General features: G+C 45.5%; 1 protein-coding gene across 2 annotated transcripts in view; it reads right to left on the bottom strand.

Annotated features, from left to right (window-relative positions):
* Positions 1-18942, bottom strand: part of CCR3 (C-C motif chemokine receptor 3) — a 179526-nt gene that overhangs the window by 142471 nt on the left and 18113 nt on the right. The window contains exon 1 of one of the 2 annotated variants that reach the window (XM_049862827.1): positions 12807-12892. The exons of the other annotated variant lie outside the window; for it this stretch is intronic. The gene's annotated coding sequence lies outside the window, so the exon portion shown is untranslated. Of the gene's footprint in view, positions 1-12806; positions 12893-18942 lie in introns of those variants that run through there. 2 annotated transcript variants of the gene reach the window in all.

Below are 18942 nucleotides of genomic sequence, written 5' to 3'. Positions count from 1 at the left end.
GTGGCAGCCAGTTTGGGCCTCTTTGTTCACCCCTTACCCAAACCCATGCTTAGTACCAGAGGGTGTGACCCTCCCAAGCAATCAAGTCTGAGTCACTGAGGGAGCTGAGTGTGACAAGCAGCCCCAGAAATGCAGCCTAGAAACGCCTGTGTTTAAAAACAGAAAGCCCAGGCTTCCAGGAAGGATGTTGTATTTTAGAATACCTTAAGGTTTCAAAATGACTACAGACCCCCCTCACCTACCTCCTCCGAGCTAAACACCGTCATCTACCCCCTGACACTCTCAGATCTGGAGACAACGGGCACTGGCAGTCAGGGCAATCACAGCAGGCAGGAGCCTCGCGTTTTGAGAAGGCGCTCCTGGACAGCTCTGGTCAAGGCTCACTGAGCTCCTTACTGTCTGCCTTGGGGAAATGAGGGTTTCCTGGCAAGTCCCGAATGCCTTTCCCGGGTACAGGAAAGACAGGAGTGGGAATTCCAATAGTTAGCTTCCCCGAAGTCCCTCCTCCAGCCCCACTCCTCGCTGACCCCAAATGGGTATCATCTCTCTCTGCAAGAATTAGCCTCAGCTGCATATAGTGGGAAAAAGAAAAACAATTGTGACTTAAATCAGTACTTCGCAAACCATCACTTGCACATGAATCACCTGGGGATGTTGTTCAAATGTAGATTATGCTTCAGAAGGGCTGAGGCAGGCCCTGAGTTCCAGCATTTCTAACAAACTCTCCGTGATACTTACGTTGCTGGTCCATAGATCACAGTGGATAGTGAGGGCTTAAACAAGACAGAAGTGCATGCCTCCTTTAGGTAAAAGAAGCCAGGAAGCTGGTCTTCCAGGGCTAGAAAAGGATCCACAGCAACACCAGAGACTCTGATCTCTCTGCTCCTCCGTCTTCAGCATGTGGTTCCACCTGAATATCACCTTATGGTCCAAGATGGCCCCACTGCGATCCAGCCCTCCCATCCATGCTCTAAGCCAACAGCAAGAGGAAGTGTTTCTATTAGCCAAGAACACTGTGGACTGCAAAAGGAACAAACAAACCAATCTTAGAAGAAATACAATCAGAATGTTCCTTAGAAGCAAGGTTGGAGAGACTTCGACTGACTTTGGACACGTAATCAGGAAAGATCATGGTTGGTAAAGTAGAAGGTCTGAGAAAACAAGGGGAGCCCTCAATGATATGGATTGACACAATGGCCACAACAATGGATTCAAACATACTGACGATCATGACAATGGCACAGGGCCAGGAAACGTTTTGTTCTGCTGTACATAAGGTTTCCATGAGTAGAAGCCAACCCAGTGGCAACTGTCTTAGTTATCTAGTGCTGCTATAATAGAAATACCACAAGTGGGTGGCTTGAAAAAACAAAAATTTATTTTCTCACGGTTTAGGAGGGTAGAAGTTTGCATTGGGGTGCCAGCTCTAGGGGAAAGGCTTTCTCTCCCTGTCGCCTCTGGAAGAAGGTACTTCTCTCTTTGTGCTCCTGCTCCTGGGTGATCTTCATGTGGCTTGGCATCTCTTTTCCCCCATCTCTCTCCTGCTCACTTGTTTAATCTCTCTTATATCTCAGAAGAGATTGACTCAAGATAAACCCTACACTAATCTTGCCTCATTAACATAACAAAGACAACCCATCCCCAAATGGGATTATAACCACAGGCATAGAGGTAAGGATTTAAAGCACATATTTTGGGGGGACACAATTCAACCCATAACAGCAACGAACAGTTAACCCAGCCAGCTCCTCTGAAAGATTCTTCTTGCAGGCCCATATTTTCTGCTTAGTCACTCCCCTGCCACCCCAAGCTGCAGAGACCTAAGAAACATTGCATTTGCTCCAGAGGTAAGTGCCCAGCTGAAAACTTCTGTTCCTAAGGAAAAAGAAAAGAAGGGGTGGTTGGTGTGAAGTTAGGATGCCTGGCTGCTCCCCTTCTCCAGCGGTCATTCCAAGGAAGGGTAAGCCCTCCACTGCATTGTCCGCATGGCCATAAGCCATGTTTAGGAGCTAGAGTAAGAATAAATGAAAAATTGCTGACAGCAGAGCAAAAGGGAGAAAGAATCAAACAGAGTGGCCTGGTCTCTCCTGCAGGAACCAGGAAGAGAACTGAAAAGACCATGAACAGACACTATGGCTTTACTTTTGGAAACTGGCTTTGGTCTTGCTTCTGAGACTTAAGACACATCTTGTACTCCCAAGGGGTATGCCTTTTCCTCTGGGCCTAAAATGTTCTTTTGGTCCCTCTGGAACAGAATCCTTCCCTGTACTGTTCTAGCTAGGCTCTTCTCATTCCCAGTGGAGACTGGGTGCAGTCCCTTGCAATACCAACCAACCTATTCGACTGCATGTTTTTCAGGGTCATCCTCTCCCAGGCAGAGGGTCCAGCTCTGAGTTTCAACGGCTCTCGGCCTATCCCCGTCCCAAAGTGGATAAACAGGCCAGGCCAGCACTATCCTGAGACATTCATTGCACTTTCTTTTGGCACCGTAACTTTTATTTCCTTTTGGGTCACTGCCTCCACCAAATAAGACAAAGTGTTATGAGACTATTAATCAAGGTACCTCTCCTCTCTACTCCAAAAGGCAAGAATATGATACTTCCACCCTAAAATAAAATTTGGATAAAAAAAAATTTTTTGATAGAATAACAAAAAGAATGAAAGTGGTTGAAATACATTTATAATGGTGAGATAATTGTTTCATTCTAATACAGGCTTCCGGAGCTTCCTTGGTCTTTGTTCATTTCTAAGGCTCCTCCATCTCCCTTCCAACTCCCTGAGCTCCTGGTAGCCTTTCAGACAAATCCTGGCTCTGCTGAAGTTAACCTGGATAGGTGCAAGCAACTGGAGAATCCTCACTGAGAAGCAGTAAAGGAAGCACTTTGGACCTCATCCATATCACAAAATGTGAGCAAAGCTTTGTTGTAAAGAATATTTATCAAGCAGCATATTATAGAAAATGGAGGGGAAAAAATCATTACATTTCTGGACTTCCAACCTGATGGCTTCTCAACCGGCATGCCACCCAAAAAATCTACAGAATATCGAATAAGCGTAGTTGATATTCTTTTCTACTCACCTAGTGAATTTTTTTTTTTTAGTGAAAATACTGTGTGACTGGTGCTGTGCAAGCTTCTTGTTTTGGTGCCTGCCATACTGTATATCCCTTTCTGGCTGACACTGCCCTTCCCACAGCCCCCTACACAGGGAAGCAGTGCTAAGGTACTCTTTCTGCAAATGTGGCCAGTGATTGGGCCATGGGTGGGCATCAACCCAAGGGAGTCCGGCAATAGGCTTTTCAGTTGAGGTCCTGACTTGAAGGCAATAATGATTTCCTAAATCTAACAGTTTGAAGAGCAAAGATGTCACCTCAAAGACTAAGGTGCACCTGACCCAAGCCATGGTATTTTCATTCGCATCATATTAATGTGAAAGCTGGACAATGAATAAGGAAGACCGAAGAAGAGTTGACACCTTTGAATTGTGGTGTTGGCGAAGAATATTGAATATACCATGGACTGCCAAAAGAATGAACAAATCTGTCTTAGAAGAAGTACAGCCAGAATGCTCCTTAGAAGCAAGGATGGCGAGACTGAGACTTACATACTTTGGACATGTTGTCAGGAGGGATGAGTCCCTGGAGAAGGACATCATGCTTGGCAGAGTACAGGGTCAGCGGAAAAGAGGAAGACCCTCAACAAGGTGGATTGACACGTGGCTGCAACAATGAGCTCAAGCATAACAACGATTGTAAGGATGGCTCAGGCCTGGGCAGTGTTTCGTTCTATTGGGCACAGGGTCGCTATGAGTCGGAACCGACTTGACGGCACCTAACAACAACAACAAATCTAGCAGTGGCTCGGCTGCTATGACCAAACCCCAAATAACATGTCTAAGAAATATACATGTTTACTTTTTTTGTCATGTGAAAGTATAAGCTAGTATGGCAGCTCTATTCTGTGTAAGTGTCAGGGTCTCAGGTTCTTTTCTATCTTGTTGCTCTGCCAACCACAGTATTGTTGTCATCTGCACCGTCCAAGATAGTTCCCAGCATATCGACATTCTAGCAAGTGGGAAAGGAAAAAGGATATGTCCCTTCCCTTTAGAAGCAAAAGCTGGAATTGTGCAGATAAATTTCACTCATATCCCATTGGCCAAAACTTGGTCACAAGTCCACACCCAGGTACAAGGAAGGCTGGGGGATGTCAGCCCTATTCTATGCAGTTATGTGCCTGGCTAAAAAGTAGGGGTTATATTATTTTGGGAGAGAAGGACAGAATTAATATTAGGGGACAGCCTCCAGTCTTTGCCACACTAGGTCGGTCAGACTAGCACCCTCTGGACTTTGGGGCTGGAAAAACCAGAAATGATCATTGTCCTAAGGGTAAGAGAAGATGGGGGTTGACACGCAGAAAGAATCACAGGTACGGGGCCTGTGAAAGAAGTAGAGAGCATCAATGGGTCCCTAAACCCACTCTAGCTCCTGCTCTCACTGGTGAGCATCCTCCCAGTAAACACTCTCATCTTAAGGGGCCTGAGGCACCCAGAAGGTTTGCTCCATGTCCAGGACACCCACTCCCATTGGAGATGAGGTTCAAGCAATGTTTTCATAGTAGATCCATTCTACAGAAGAGAAAACTAAACTCACATCCTTCATTGTCTGTTCTCAAGGCCCCTGCCCCTAATTAACCAAACCAGAAGAGATGCATCAGAATCTTTCACTTTCTACCTCTTGACTAATGAGACGGAAACAAATCAACAACGCACAATGCCATGTGGCTTCCTCTGGGTAGAAAGTGCAGATAGAGATCGCGAGGGTCCTCTTTGCTGAGGCCACAAGCTCAGGATGCATCAGCCATAGATATGAGCAATAGATACAAGGCTGGGATGTTTAAAGGGGCACAGAGCACCCAGACAAATGGTCCTCACAGAGTTTCTTATACATGAGGTCTCTCTTGGAGACCACAGTCCAGTTAGCCACAGTGCACCAGGGGCAACCTGGGAAGAGGATAGGAAAGGAGCGTGGTGCTGGGACCTGGGAAATGGACAGCACTGAAGGGATGGGGTCAGCTTTATGTCCTAGGGAAGGATGTCCTTCCCAGCAAGCAGAATATGGTTCCTGAAAGGTATGGCCAGTGCATGGGAGTTGTATGCCTTGGCTGGCAGTAAAATTTGTTATCCAAACTAGGGACTTTTTTCATTCAAAAATTTATGCACAAATTGTTTTTGTGACATTGGTTGCAAACCCCGCAATGTGTCAGCACGCTCCCCCTTTTCTTTTCCACCCTGGGTTCTCAGTGTCCATTCATCCAGTTTTCCTGTCCCTTCCTGCCTTCTCATCTTTGATTTTGGCAGGTGTTGCCCACAAACTAGGGACATTTTTGAGGACAAAAAAGGTGTTAAACAAACAAACAAAAATGACCAGTTTCCATGGAGTCAATTCCAATTCACGGTGACCCCATGTGTATCAGAGCAGACTATACTCTGCAGGATATTCAGTGACTGATTTTTCAGAAGCAGATCACTAAGCCTTTCTTTCAAGGCATCTCTGGGTGGACTGGAACCACCAACCTCTCAGTTAGCAGCCAAGCACGTTAACCATTTTCACCCTAACTGCTCTACACTATGCATAATCCTGTTGTGGGCAGGCCTGGATGTATGGACTTCCTACTAACCCAAAGAGTGAGTACTTGCCAGGTACTGCAGCTACAAGCACATTGCACTTGAATACTAAGTGTCTCCATTTGGGCCCAGCTGGCCCTCAGGTTAGGATTCAGATGTGTTGGGCAGCATCAGGAGGACACGGTGGGTGACTGTTGTCCTTGATAGCAAACACCAGAGACCTCAACAGCACAGGGCTTCAGCAAGGAGTGAAGAGCTGGCCCTGTAAGGCAACTCCTGACTGCTAACTGTGGACAAATTAATCAGAAAGTCAACTCAAGCCAACTTGGGCGTAAAGGGGAATTTGTGGGCTACGTAACCAAACCACACAGAGCCACACAGCTGCAGCAGGACTTGGGGACACTTGGATTCAGAGGTTCAGCTATCATTGGGACTTTCTCTTTCCACCCATGTCTCTGTTTCTCTCTGCATGTTGGATTTATTCTCTCAATTCAGCTGTTGCCGCCAACTCAAAGCCACAACTGCAGGCAGCTCAGGACCTGAATACCACAGAGGAGAGAGCATTTGCACCAGCTGCAAGTCCAAAACATCTCACAGAAGGTTTCTGATTGGCTCTGTAGGCCCATGTGACCATTTCTGGGCAATCGCTTTGGCCAAAGAGATGAGGCTACTGTGATTGACCCAGGCAGTCACGTGCTCATCCCCACATCCCCACAGATGGTTGGAATGGCGAAGTAGCAGCTGCCCCCCAAAATGGGGAGTGCTGGTGTGGACAAGCCAAACTGCAAATGCCCATCACAAAGGGAGCTGGAAGTAGAAAGGGGAGAAGAGGGGCTGTGCCACACTACAGCCGGTGGAACGGCTGGTGAACCCATGTGAGACACCTGGGGGTGCCTAGAAAGAATTCAGGGGACTTACTTTTCAAGGGGCTGAAAATCAGAGCATATCATCTTGTGATTAAAACCAAAGAAATGCTGTTTATTTCTATGAATACAGAGGCTGGGGTGCCCTGATAATATGATATCAGCAATTTACTTTAAAATTCTTGAGCACCAATAAAACCAGTTGCCATTCCATTGATTCTGACTCACGGCAACCCCATGTGTGTTAGAGTAGAACTCTGCTCCATAGAGTTTTCAATGGCTGATTCTTTGGAGGTAGATTGCCAACCCTTTCTTCCAAGGCACCTCTGGGTGGACTCTTACCACCAACCTTTCGGTTAGCAGTAACATATTTTAACCATTTGCACCACTCAGGGGCTTCTCAGCCCCAATAGTGTGATCTAAATGTGGACGTCTTCCTAGATGTGGTCAATTGCCATAATCAAGGCAACTCCTTCGCCCCACAAAAAAAAAAAAAAAAAAACTATTATGGCTGAGTTGATTTCTATTCATGGGAATCCCATGTGTTGCAGAGTAGAACTGCGCTCCATAGGGTTTTTAAGGCTCTGAGTTTTCTGAAGCAGATCACCAGGCCTTATCTTCCAAGGCACCTCTGGGTGGGTTAGAACCTCCCATCTTTACAGTTGGTAGCCAAGTGTTTAACTATTTAAGCCACACAAGAATTAAGGAAACTCCAAAACAAAAAAACCCCAACTCACTGCTTTCCAGTCAATTCCAACTCAGAGCAACCCTTTAGGACAGAGGAGTGCTGCCTCAAAGTTTCCAAGGCTGTAAATCTTTACAGAAGAAGCCTGCCACATCTTTCTCCCCAGAAGGCAACTCCAGGGGTAGTTAATTGACATTTAATTAGAAGCCCATACCCCAGAGGGGCTTCCACAAGCACTTCGGCTATCTTTACCTCTAATCAACACAAAGCGTTGTTGTTGTTGGTAGTACCATTCAGCCGGTACCACCAACCCAATGACCTTATTTATATACAACAGAACAAAATACTGCTCAGTCCTGCGCCATCCTCACAATTATTGCTATGTTTGAGCCCATTGTTGCAGGCACTGTGTCAATCCATCTCGTTGAGGGTCTTCCTCTTTTTTACTGACATTCTACTTTACCAAGGATGATGTTCTTCTCCAGGGACTGGTCCCTCCTGAAAACATGTCCAAAGTATATGAGACAAAGTCTCACCAGCCTTGCTTCTGAGGAGCATTCTCACTGTACTTCTTCCAAGACAGATTTGTTCCATCTTCTGGCAGTCCATAACATATTTAATATTCTTTGCCATCACCATAATCGAAAGGCAGCAGTTCTTTTTGGGTCTCCCTATTCATTTGTCCAGCTTTCGAATACATATGAGGCGATTGAAAATACCATGGCTTGGGTCAGGCACACCATAGTTCTCAAAGTGACATCTTTGGTTTTTAACACTTTAAAGAGGTCTTTTGGAGCAGATTTTCCCGGTGCAATACCTCATTTGTTTTCTTGACTGCTGCTTCCATGGGCATTGATTGTGGATTCCAGTAAAATGAAATCTTCAACAATTTCAATCTTTTCTCCATTTATCATGATGTTGCTTATTGGCCCAGTTAAGAGGATTTTTGTTTTCTTTATGTTGAGATGTAGTTCATACCGAAGGCTGCGTAGTCTTTGCTCTTCATCAGTAAGTGCTTCAAGTCCTCTTCACTTTCAGCAAGCAAGGTTGTGTCATCTGCATATCAGAGGTTGTTAATGAGTCTTCTCTCCAGTCATGGTGCTGCATTCTTCTTCATAGAGTCCAGCTTCTCTGATTATTTGCTCAGCATACAGATTGAATAAGTATGGTGAAAGTATACAACCCTGACACACATCTTTCCTGATTTTAAGCCACACATTATACCTTTGTTCTGTAAGAACAACTGCCTCTTGATCTATGTATAGCTTCCTCATGAGCACAATTAAGTGTTCTGGAATCACCATCCTTCATAATGTTACCCATAAGTTGTTATGTTCCATATTGCAGAGAATTCCAGAACACGTGATTGTCCATTTTAGTCTACTAATTCCTAGGATATCGATCTGTATGCAGTTCATTTCATTTTTGACAAGTTCAAATTTTTCTGTATTCATGCTTCGGATATTCTAATTCTATTATTGATGTTTGAAGCTATTCTCATTTTGAGTCATGCCACCTCAGTAGATGAAGGTTCTGAAAACTTTACTCCATCCATGTCATTAAAGTCGATTTTACTTTGAGGAGGCAGCTCTTCCTCAGTTGTATTTTGAGTTCCTTCCAATCTGAGGTGCTCATCTTCCGGCGCTGTATCAGGTAATGTCCTGCTGCTATTCATAACATTTTCACAGGCCAATTTTTCAGACCAGGTCCTTCTTCTTAGTCTGTCTTAGTCTGGAAGCTCTGTTGAAACCTGTCTACCATGGGTGGCCCTGCTGGTATTTGAAATACCAGTGGCATGGTTTCCAGCATCACAGCAACACACAAGCCACCACAGTACAACAAACTGACAGATGAGTAGTGGATCAACACAAGTGATTTTGTTAATTAGCACAATGAATGTAGAGATGGGTTTCATTATGAAGCGTGGACAACTCCCCAAACCTGCGTGACAGGGGTATTAGAATCAGGAATGTTGCTTATGTCCTGTGTGCCCACCTGCTGATTCATAGACCCTGAGCCAACCTGAGTCTGACTAGATAGTTCACCAATCCCACTGCTAGAATATTGTCATATTTGCCTCAAGCAAACCTTTTTTTCATGCACGGCTTTGTAAGAACTCCCTAAAAAAGAGGGAGTTTGGACTTCATCAGGCTCACGGGAAGTAGTATGACTGATTTGTGCCGACTTGCTAATAAATGTCTGTATTTGAGGCAGAATTCCATCTGAGACTTGTTTTTATGGTAACCGTGAGTAACCCCCTAGGGAATAACTGGCCCTGAACTCCTTTAACTAATGGAGGCTGCTAATATTAACAAAAGAAGCCTCACTGTTGTACATGCCCAGACTGGCTTAGGTCAGTTCCCCCACCTGGAAAGCAGGAGGCGCTTCTGTGAACCCAGAGGGGCAGTCAGTTCTCATCAGGAAGGTCTGTCATCCATCAGTCTCAGGGTCCCATTCACAGCAATGGGTCTGAGGCAAGAATCCAACACCTAAACAGGTAGGGGAGGATGTTGGGTACAAGACAGATCCCACTCATAACGACTGGAGAATGAGCAGGTTTCCATCAGGGAGAGAGGGGAGAAGACCCAGGAAACAAGGCAAAGACCCAGTAATCAGAACTGGAGTCCAAGACAGGAGCCAGGGCATAAAAGGCTTCATGGATGCGAGCCTCAGGAACCAGGCTGGAACACCTGAGAGACCAAAAGGGTGGAGTTGGAGGACACGCATCACCTGTGGGAAGAAGGAGGTTGCAGTGGCTGGGAATTAGGCTGAGCCTGACAGCCTTCCATCCATCCCAGCGACTCCTCCATCCCAGTGACTCCTCCACCCCAGCCACCAGAAAGGAATGCATAGAGAATAAAACTCGTAGTGCCTCAAACTTAATCATTGAGAACCTTGAGTCATCATCCTTTCTTCCCACTGACAAGCATTTTCAAGGTCATTGCAAAATTACAGAGAAATGTCTTTCTGGCTGCTGGCATGAGAATCTCTTCAAGGAGAAAACGTCTTTGAGAAGTCTGCTTCCCACAGGTAGGAAAGAACTTTCTGGACTTTGGGCTGCTCCCAGGTTTTCTGCAGAAGGAAGGAGATTTTCTGTAGCATGAAGGAGGAGGAGCACGGCTGGGTGCTGTGGGCAGAAGACAAGGGAAGAGGAGGAGAGATATTGCTATGGCCCAGAGGAAGATTTCAAGGGGTTTTCCGGGCACATGTGAGGCTAAGGGTCGCTATGAGTCGGAATAGACTCAACGGCAACAGATTTTGGATTTTGGTGAGGTTAACGTTCCATCGGTCACCACCCTGACATCTTCAGCAAATTCCCTACTATTCGTTAATGCCTATGCACCTCCAACTTTCCAGGTGTGGTTAGTGACCTAAATCAATATGGTCATGTGCAGCCACAAGGTTCCTTTTGGTTCATATCAGTAGCCACCTTAGTTAAAGGAGCTCCCTCATAACTTCACTCTGGGTTACCATAAAAGCAAGTCTCAGGTTCAGCTCTGCTCCAAATACAGATATTTATTTGGGCAATGCTTTCAGGTGCAAGGGGATTGTTTTGGGAGCCACAAAGAGGTGCTAAGGAAGAAAGCAGAGACCTCATCAAGGATGAACACATATCTGAGTGAGAACTGATACAAATTGATTTTCTAGTGTATTCATTTATACGCACCTATTACTTCATTCAGAAACTTATTTGAGGCAGGAACTGCTTGTTTTGCTTTCAAAATTCCCATGTGATCTCATTCCCTAACCAAAACCAAAAAAAACCAAACCCGTTGCCATCGACCAGCAGGGGGAAATATGGTAAAACATGAACCTTGACAGCATACAAATGAGCCCTGTGGACTGTGAGACATGAGTGATGACTCTCTTAGTTCTGTGAAGGTGTAGACATTGCAGGTACAGATACAGGATGATATGCCTACTAAACCAAGTATTTTCCACCAAGGGTGTCTATCGGGAAGATCTACAAGACTCCCTCACAAAGGTGCAAGGGAATTGGGGACAGGGCAGCTTTATCTGTCCAGCTACGGGTGTATGGCTGTGGATGGAGGGGAATCTGCGTGGTACAATAACAGCCAGGGACCAGGTGAGCACCCAGCACTGGAGCCCAGCCAGCTATGCACCAACAGGTCCAGAACTCAAAACTCAGCAAGGAGGACCCTGGAAGCAATGATCTTCACAAATCCAGAAGGTGGGCATCAGCTGAGAGGGCATCTGGGAGAATAGTGAGTTATAGGACACAGTCACCAGAGTGAAATTTTGGAAGAAGAGAGGACTGCAGCCCTGAACAGCAACTGAGAGTGGCAGGGGTAATAAGGGCAAGTTCCGGAGAGACTAAGCTACAGCCAGGTAGAGATACAGTTACAGAGAATAAAAGAAAAGTCTAATGATCAGAAACCAGGTGAAGGTCACAGGCACACTGTCAATGTAAAGCTTAGGCCTAGAATATTGCATTAAGCCAAAACAAAACAAAAAAAACTTGTTGCCTTCAAGTCGATTCTGACTCATAGAGAGAGACCTTATAGGACAGAGTAGAATTGCCCCATAGGGTTTCCAAGGAGTGCCTGGTGGATTCCAACTGCTGACCTTCTGGTTAACGGCCATAGCTCTTAACCATTGTACCACCAGGGCTCCTTATATCTCTGTAGAGCTGCTCAGTCAGACCTTTATATGACTGAAGCCTCAGCCGACATCAAACTGCAACCACAGAAGAAATCCCACTTAAGAACTGCCTAGTCGAGCCTTTCCTGAATTCCCGACCCAGAAAATCATAAGCTAAATAAAATAGTTGTTGTTGTACACCCCTGTGTTTGGGCCAATTTGTTACGCAGCAAGTGTAACCAGAAGGAGTGGGCATGTGTGCACCAGGAAAGATTTAAAGTCACCTTTGAAAAGTTGTTTTTGATAGTTTTAAAACACCAAAGATAATTACACTCCTTTTTGTGGCTATTTTAAAAGGAATCAGAGAGATTCTTTGAGGAACAACCCTGGGGAGTTATGCCAGGAGGTGACAGCAGACCTTCATATTTATGCAGCCCTTTTGGAGTTTATGAAGGAGTTCCTGGGTGGCACAAAAGGCTAAGTGCTTGACTACTAACTGAAAGGCTGGTGGTTCAAATCTACCCAGAGACGCCTTGGAAGAAAGCCCTGGCAATTGGCTTCCAAAAGGCCACGGGTTTCCTCAGTCTCATGATTCAGCAGTTCTCTGTTTTGTCTCTAGAAGAGGGAGAAATGAAGTTCAGCAATTGCCCAGGCAACCCCAGCCACGCTCAGGGCCTAGACTGACACAGCTCCCCGACCAGGAATACAGGCTCGGGAGGGTGGTAGAAACCCTTTGTTTCCACTTTCTTGGGGCCTCCGTGACTCAGAGGCACAAGCAAATGACAGGGATCCTTATGGCCTAGGCAGACCCGCATAGGCACACACCCACGTATGTGTCCCGGGCCTCAGCTCTTACCACGGATGAAGCTACTGCTGACCTTAGGGTGCCACAGTGCAGCTGAGCTGCAGAGGAGTTTTGTGGTGCAGGGGCTTCTGCTTAGATCCTTGACTGCAACTGAGGGCCTGGTCAGGCTGCCCACCCCATCCCACCCCCACTGCTGATTCACACAGCCACTTTACAGAAGTCTCCCTACCATGGGGTGCTTTCGGTTCCTTCGTGAATCACTGGCAATGTGAGCACCAGTCACCCTCCATCAGCGGGGACTGTGGGCCACGTGAGTTCTCAGTAGTGAGGAGAATGAGGTTGTTATGGGGTCAGGGAATGACAAGATGTTTTCTTGACCTTCAGCTTGATTGGACATATTCTAGCAAGAGCTACTATGGCTTCCTGGGTAGGACTGAGATTGGATAAGAAGATAGTTTAAGAAGACAGAGTGAGACGTCACTGCTCATATTCAGGGTCACCAGTCAGGCCTCTTCTCATCTTGAGTCTTGCCACATCAGCAAATGAAGGTCTCGAAAGCTTTACTCCACCCACGTCATTAAGGTCGACTCTACTTTGAGGAGGCAGCTCTTCCCCAGTCATCTTTTGAGTGCCTTCCGACCTGGGGCGCTCATCTTGAGCACTATATCAGACAATGTTCCGCTGCTGCTCATAAGGTTTTCACGGGCTAATGCTTTTCAGGAGTAGACTGCCGGGTCCTTCCTCCTAGTCTGTCTTAGTCTGGAAGCTCAGCTGAAACCTGTCCTCCATGGGTGACCCTGCTGGTATTTGAGTACTGCTGGTATAGCTTCCAGCATCGCAGCAACACACAAGTCCCCACAGTACAACAAACTGACAGGCGCGTGGGCAGTGTTACCTTCTGTTGCACGTAGGGTCACTATGAGTCGGAACCGACTCGACAGCACTTAACAAGAAGTCAGGCCTCAGCACCGTGGAGGCAGCATTAAGAGAGAGCCCTAAAGCACAGGCTGGTATTCTAATCAGGAAACAGAAAACGGCTCATGGAGTGGACAGACGAAGAGACAGGGAGCAGCACCCTGGCTGTGCAGAAGACCCTACAGAGGATATAGGGGAGACTGGAGGTGGCGAACCTTCTGATAAAGGACTCTAATAGCCCAACAAAGGGCTTGTGCCTACGTCGTTGTGTGACACCCAGGGCCCTCCAGGAAAGGAGTAAAAAAGCCAGACAGGGTGTAGGAACCTGAGTTTTAAACTAAACGCAAGATTTCATCTATTGGATAACCTTGGACAAGTTGCTGGCCAGTCTGCATCTCATCGGTAATGTGAAGTTAGTGATTTTCAAACTGAGTTCCTTGGAACCCTAAGGTTCTACAGAGATAGCTTGAGGCCTGCCATTGGGAGAGAGTCTTTAGACCAGCAGTGTCCGATAGAAATATAAATGAGTCACATATGCAATTTTAAATTTTATAGAAGCCACCTTTTTAAAACTCTAAAAATAAATAGGTTAAATTAATTTTAGTAATACATTTTACTTTATCTGTGCCTTTGAGTCAGCCCCTGACTCATGGCCACCCCATGTGTTACAGAGTAGAACTGCTCCATAGGGTTTTCTTGACTATAGTGTTGCATGAAGCAGATTGCCGGACCTTTCTTCCATGGAGCCAGTGGGTGGATTCGAACTGCAAACTTTTAGGCTAGCAGTCAAATGTAAACTACTTGTGCCACCCAGGCCCCACTTACTTTATGTACCTAAAATATCATTTCAACATGTAATCAATGTAAAACATTTATTAATAACATATTTTACATTGTCTTTTCTCTACTTCTCTACTTAGTGTTCACACTCTGGTGTGTAATTTGTACTTACAGGACATCTCAGTTCAGATCAAGCACATTTCCAGTGCTCAATTGCCACAAAAGTTATATACTTGACCTATGAATGCGGAGGCGATTTCAAGTCTTTAAAAGGAGAAGACCTCCCCCTGGTGGACAACACAGGAAAGGACCGACAAATTAGAATGAGTATAATGCTGGAGGACACCCTGGTGGCGTAGTGGTTAAGTACTAGGGCTGCTAACCAAGAGGTCGGCAGTTCAAATCCGCCAGGCACTCCTTGGAAACTCTCTGGGGCAGTTCTTCTCTGTCCTATAGGGTTGCTATGAGTCAGAATTGACTCGACAGCAGTGGTTTTTTTATAATGCTGGAAAGCAGAGACTTCTGGGTGTTCGGGGTGCAGGTGGCTCAGCCCAGCCACAGTGGCAACGGAGGAGAGGCAGCATGTAAGCAGAGGCCATGAATCGTTTGGACTTCTCCTGCACCACTTGGTTTCCATGACTTCTAGTCAAAGTCTTAAGTTCTCTGAAAAATTCTCTGGACTGTGAATTCTCACAGTGAAAAAGGAGCTCCGTAAATCTTTATAAAAAAAAAAAAAAAAATAGACGAGGCTTAAGTATGCTCTGGTGGATAAAATAAAAATAGAGCATTACCTCCTAGTTTAAAGCACAGGCTATAAAGCCTAACTGTGTGGGTTCTTGTCCCAGCCCTGCCACTTGTTGACACAGTTTCTGTATCTGTTAAATGGGTATATGCAAATATAAACATCAACAATTCCTCCCATCCCTCTCCACTCATGCCTGTTGTTCTTCCCATCAAACGCTGGAGTCTGTCTCCCTTTCCTTTGGGTCTGGCCCAGCCTCATGATTCACTTTGACCAGTAGAACGTGGGGAAAGTGATGCTGCACCAACTGTGGCCTCAGAGAGGCTGGCCACCATATCGTAAAAGAGCTTGGCTAGACTACTGAATTACGAGAAGCTTAAGAAAAAGGAGCCTGAGAGGAGCCTGAGACACCAGACGACTGAATCCTTCCTGGGCCTTTCGGCTTCACCCAGCCACCAGATGAACTCAACCAGGTAAGAGACCCCAGTTGAAGACCCTCGACACAAGAACTGCCTAGCTGAGCTTTGCCTGAATTTCTAACCCAAGAAATCATGAGAAATAATAAATTCCTATTGTTTTAAGCCACTAAGTTTTGGGTGGTTCTTTAGATAGCAATAGATAACTGAAACCAATGTGATAATTCTTTTTATCCCATAAGATGGAAACCCTGGTGGCGTAGCGATTAAGTGCTACAGCTGCTAACCAAAGGGTCGGCAGTTCAAATCCGCCAGGCACTCCTTGGAAACTCTATGGGGCAGTTCTACTCTGTCCTATAGGTTCGCTATGAGTCGGAATCGACTCGACGGCACTGGGTTTGGTTTTGGCTTGTTATCTCATAAGACTGTGAAGATCATACGGGAAACCTGTGTGAAGCACAGCACCTACAATGTAGTTAACACTCAGCAAATTGTAACTATTATTTTTTAATAGTAGTGACATGAGTACAGTCCATGATCATTGTGGTCATTTTGATGTTAGGACATGCCAAAGTAATACATAGGAGCCCTGGTGACACAACGGTTAAGCAATCGGCTGCTAACCAAAAGGTTGGTGGTTAGAACCCACACAACAGCTCTGTGGGAGAAAGACGTGGTTATCTGCTGCCGTAAAAGATTACAGCCTAGAAAACCTTACGGGGCAGTTCTGTTCTTTCACGTGGGGTCAATATGAGTCAGAATCAACTCAACAGCATCCAACCACAGCAAGTAATACAAGCCAGGTTCACCTATCAGTACCTCAAAAACGAAACGCAGTTTCTTTGAGGGGTCATTTGGTTCCAACAAAATTATAAACTCAAGCATGGGCCCTGAAATCAAGCGGCAGATGTGGCCATTCAAACGACAAGAATATAATCACAGAAATTGAATTTTAAATTATCATTAAAATGCAAACAGACAATTTTAAAGCTCTCCCAAAGAATTTGAGGACTGCTGTGAGTGACAGAGACTTAATATGAGAGATGACGTCATCAGATTTTCATTTCAGAACCAGCTGTGTGGAGGATGGCTTGGGGGTGGTGAGACGGGGGAGAACAATCATGAGCAGCTTAGTATGGTGCTCCAGGCTACAGAGGTATGAGACGTAAACTACGGGAGACAAGGGGCAGAGAAGCTAAGGATGCTGGTACACAGTAGCAGCTCTTTAGATTGGAGGGTGGGGAGGTGTCTGGCACAGGAGGAAGAGAAGGTGCGGAGGAAAAATTTTGAGCTTAGTTTGGGATGAAGTTGAGTCTGGGGTGGAGCTATCCTTGTGTCTTCAGTCGGGTACCCAAGAAGCAGAGGCTAAGATCGAGACTTGTGAGGTGCTGAGAGAGGGCTCTCAGGGGAAGGCTACAAGGGAGTGAGGAGAGTGAGCTAACACGGAGGAGCTCTGGCTGTGTGGCTCTGGGCAAGTTGTGTACCTCCCTGAGCCTCGGTGTCTTCATCTCTCTAAGGCAGATAATAGGAGTACCTGCCTGTTGTGTTTGCAGTCAGGTTTCATGCGTTTGGGATGAGGATGAATTTTTTTTTTTTTCCTTCACGATAACACGTGAAATCCTTAGAGCTGATGTAGAAAGTGCCATATAAGCATTAGCTTTCATGATGATAGGAACTGCTTAAGAGAGACAACACTTTCTGTGAGTACTTATACAGGGTCGGTCTTTTCCCCAGTGAATTGATGTTCAAGGGCAATTATATGGCAAGTGTGAGTATTCTCCACTCAGAAGTGACAGAATTGTTTCAATAGAGGGCAGTGGCCAGAAGCAAATTTCTCTAGTGTTCAAACTCAAACTGGCCTAAAACTGGCAAGAAAGTCAGCTGCCTCACCTGCAGGGACTTTTCAGACCGCTGAGATCCACCTCCTTGTTTACTAATATAGACAAGGGGGATATATGAACTGATCAGGACTCACAATTCTCTTTTGTGTTGATGATTTCAACAATCTTCTAATTTTTCCTCAAAAATAATGGCTGCGATTTGTTGGGCCCCCACAAAGTGCCAATAGTTGACCAACATCACATCTGACCCATTCAGCTCTGCAAGTGAGCGTTTTCTCCGTTTTACAGGTGAGGCAGCTGAGGTTCAAGTGTCTTACAAATTTGACTCATCGTAAGAATCACCTGAGGTGATTGTTTCAAGTACAAATTAGGAGCCCCTCTTCCCCCCCCCCCCCGCCGTGGTTCTCAATCTCTGCAGCACATGGAATCACCTGGGGGTCGCGGAGGTTAGAGAGAGGGAAGGGAGCCTAGTCCAGCACCACAGACCAGTTAGGTCAGAATCTTTGGCTAAGATCTGGGCATCAGTGTTTCCAAACCTGCTCACGTCACTCAGTGTATAGACCAGACTGAGATCACTCATTTGGCCGATGTGGTTCTGGTTCCCAAACCTGGCCCAACAGACGTCAGCATCACCCCTGGAACATTTTTTCAAGGCCCCTTAGGTGCACAGAATTTAATGGAATGTTCCCCTTATCACGGCATACTGTCACCATCCGTCTGTCTAACTTTTATTTTGTCCTTTTCCTCCTTCATCGACCATGCCCAGCTCGTTCCCCTCCACACCCGACATACATTCCCTAGGTATCGTATTTAATGTATGTTCTGGTCCACTGTATATTTCTTTAGATATATGCGTATTCTTCAAAAATTCAGTATGTGTGTTTTTAGTTTACATAAATGGCACCATGCCAGAAATATCATTTCACAATTGTTTTATTCAGCATTACGATTATGAGCAATGACAGGGTAGCTGTAGTATGTATTTCCAATTGTTGCTTTGTCTTGCCGTCTGTGCACTTACATGTTTTATGCATGTGTTTCCCTAGTGACAGACACGCTAGGTTGTCTCCAACCTCTGCTGCCCAAAACAACGCGGCAATGAACATCTTCTCACATGTCTCCTTGTGGTCTGTGCAGAGCTTCTCTGAACGAGGAACCCAAGAGTGGAAATGCTGGATGAGAAGGTATTTCCAACCTTCACTTCTCCCAGACTGTTCTCCTAATAGCTACACCGGTTCACACTCCTACCAGCCGTGCCTTGAGGGTCCTCCCTTTCCTTGTTCTCAGCTAGCTCTTGATGTTATCGGACTTTCTAATTTTTGCCAAACACATTGGTTACAAAATGATGACTGGTTGATTTAATTTGCATATACTTGATAGCTTTTGAAATATCCTTATATATGTACGGCAATGTATTGGAATTCAAATCTTTGATGAAATGTCTCTTGAAGTCCTTCGCCCATTTTCTAATCGAATTGTTTTGTTTCTCACTGGTGAGTTTTCAGAATTCTGTGTATATATTTTAGACACGGTCCTTTGCCTGATACGTGGTTTGTAGCGTGTCTTAACGTGTTTCCCTGTCTGTAGCTTGTCTCAACAGGGTCTTTTGTAGAGCAAAAGGTTTTCATTTTGAGAAAGTCCAATTTATCTTTTTTGTTTCTTTTTATATTG

The sequence above is a fragment of the Elephas maximus genome, chromosome 20 (assembly GCF_024166365.1).
Source record: "Elephas maximus indicus isolate mEleMax1 chromosome 20, mEleMax1 primary haplotype, whole genome shotgun sequence".
Classification (NCBI taxonomy): Eukaryota; Metazoa; Chordata; class Mammalia; order Proboscidea; family Elephantidae; genus Elephas; species Elephas maximus.
The sequence above is the reverse complement of the archived record's forward strand: the minus strand, read 5'-3'. Positions and strand labels throughout refer to the sequence as shown.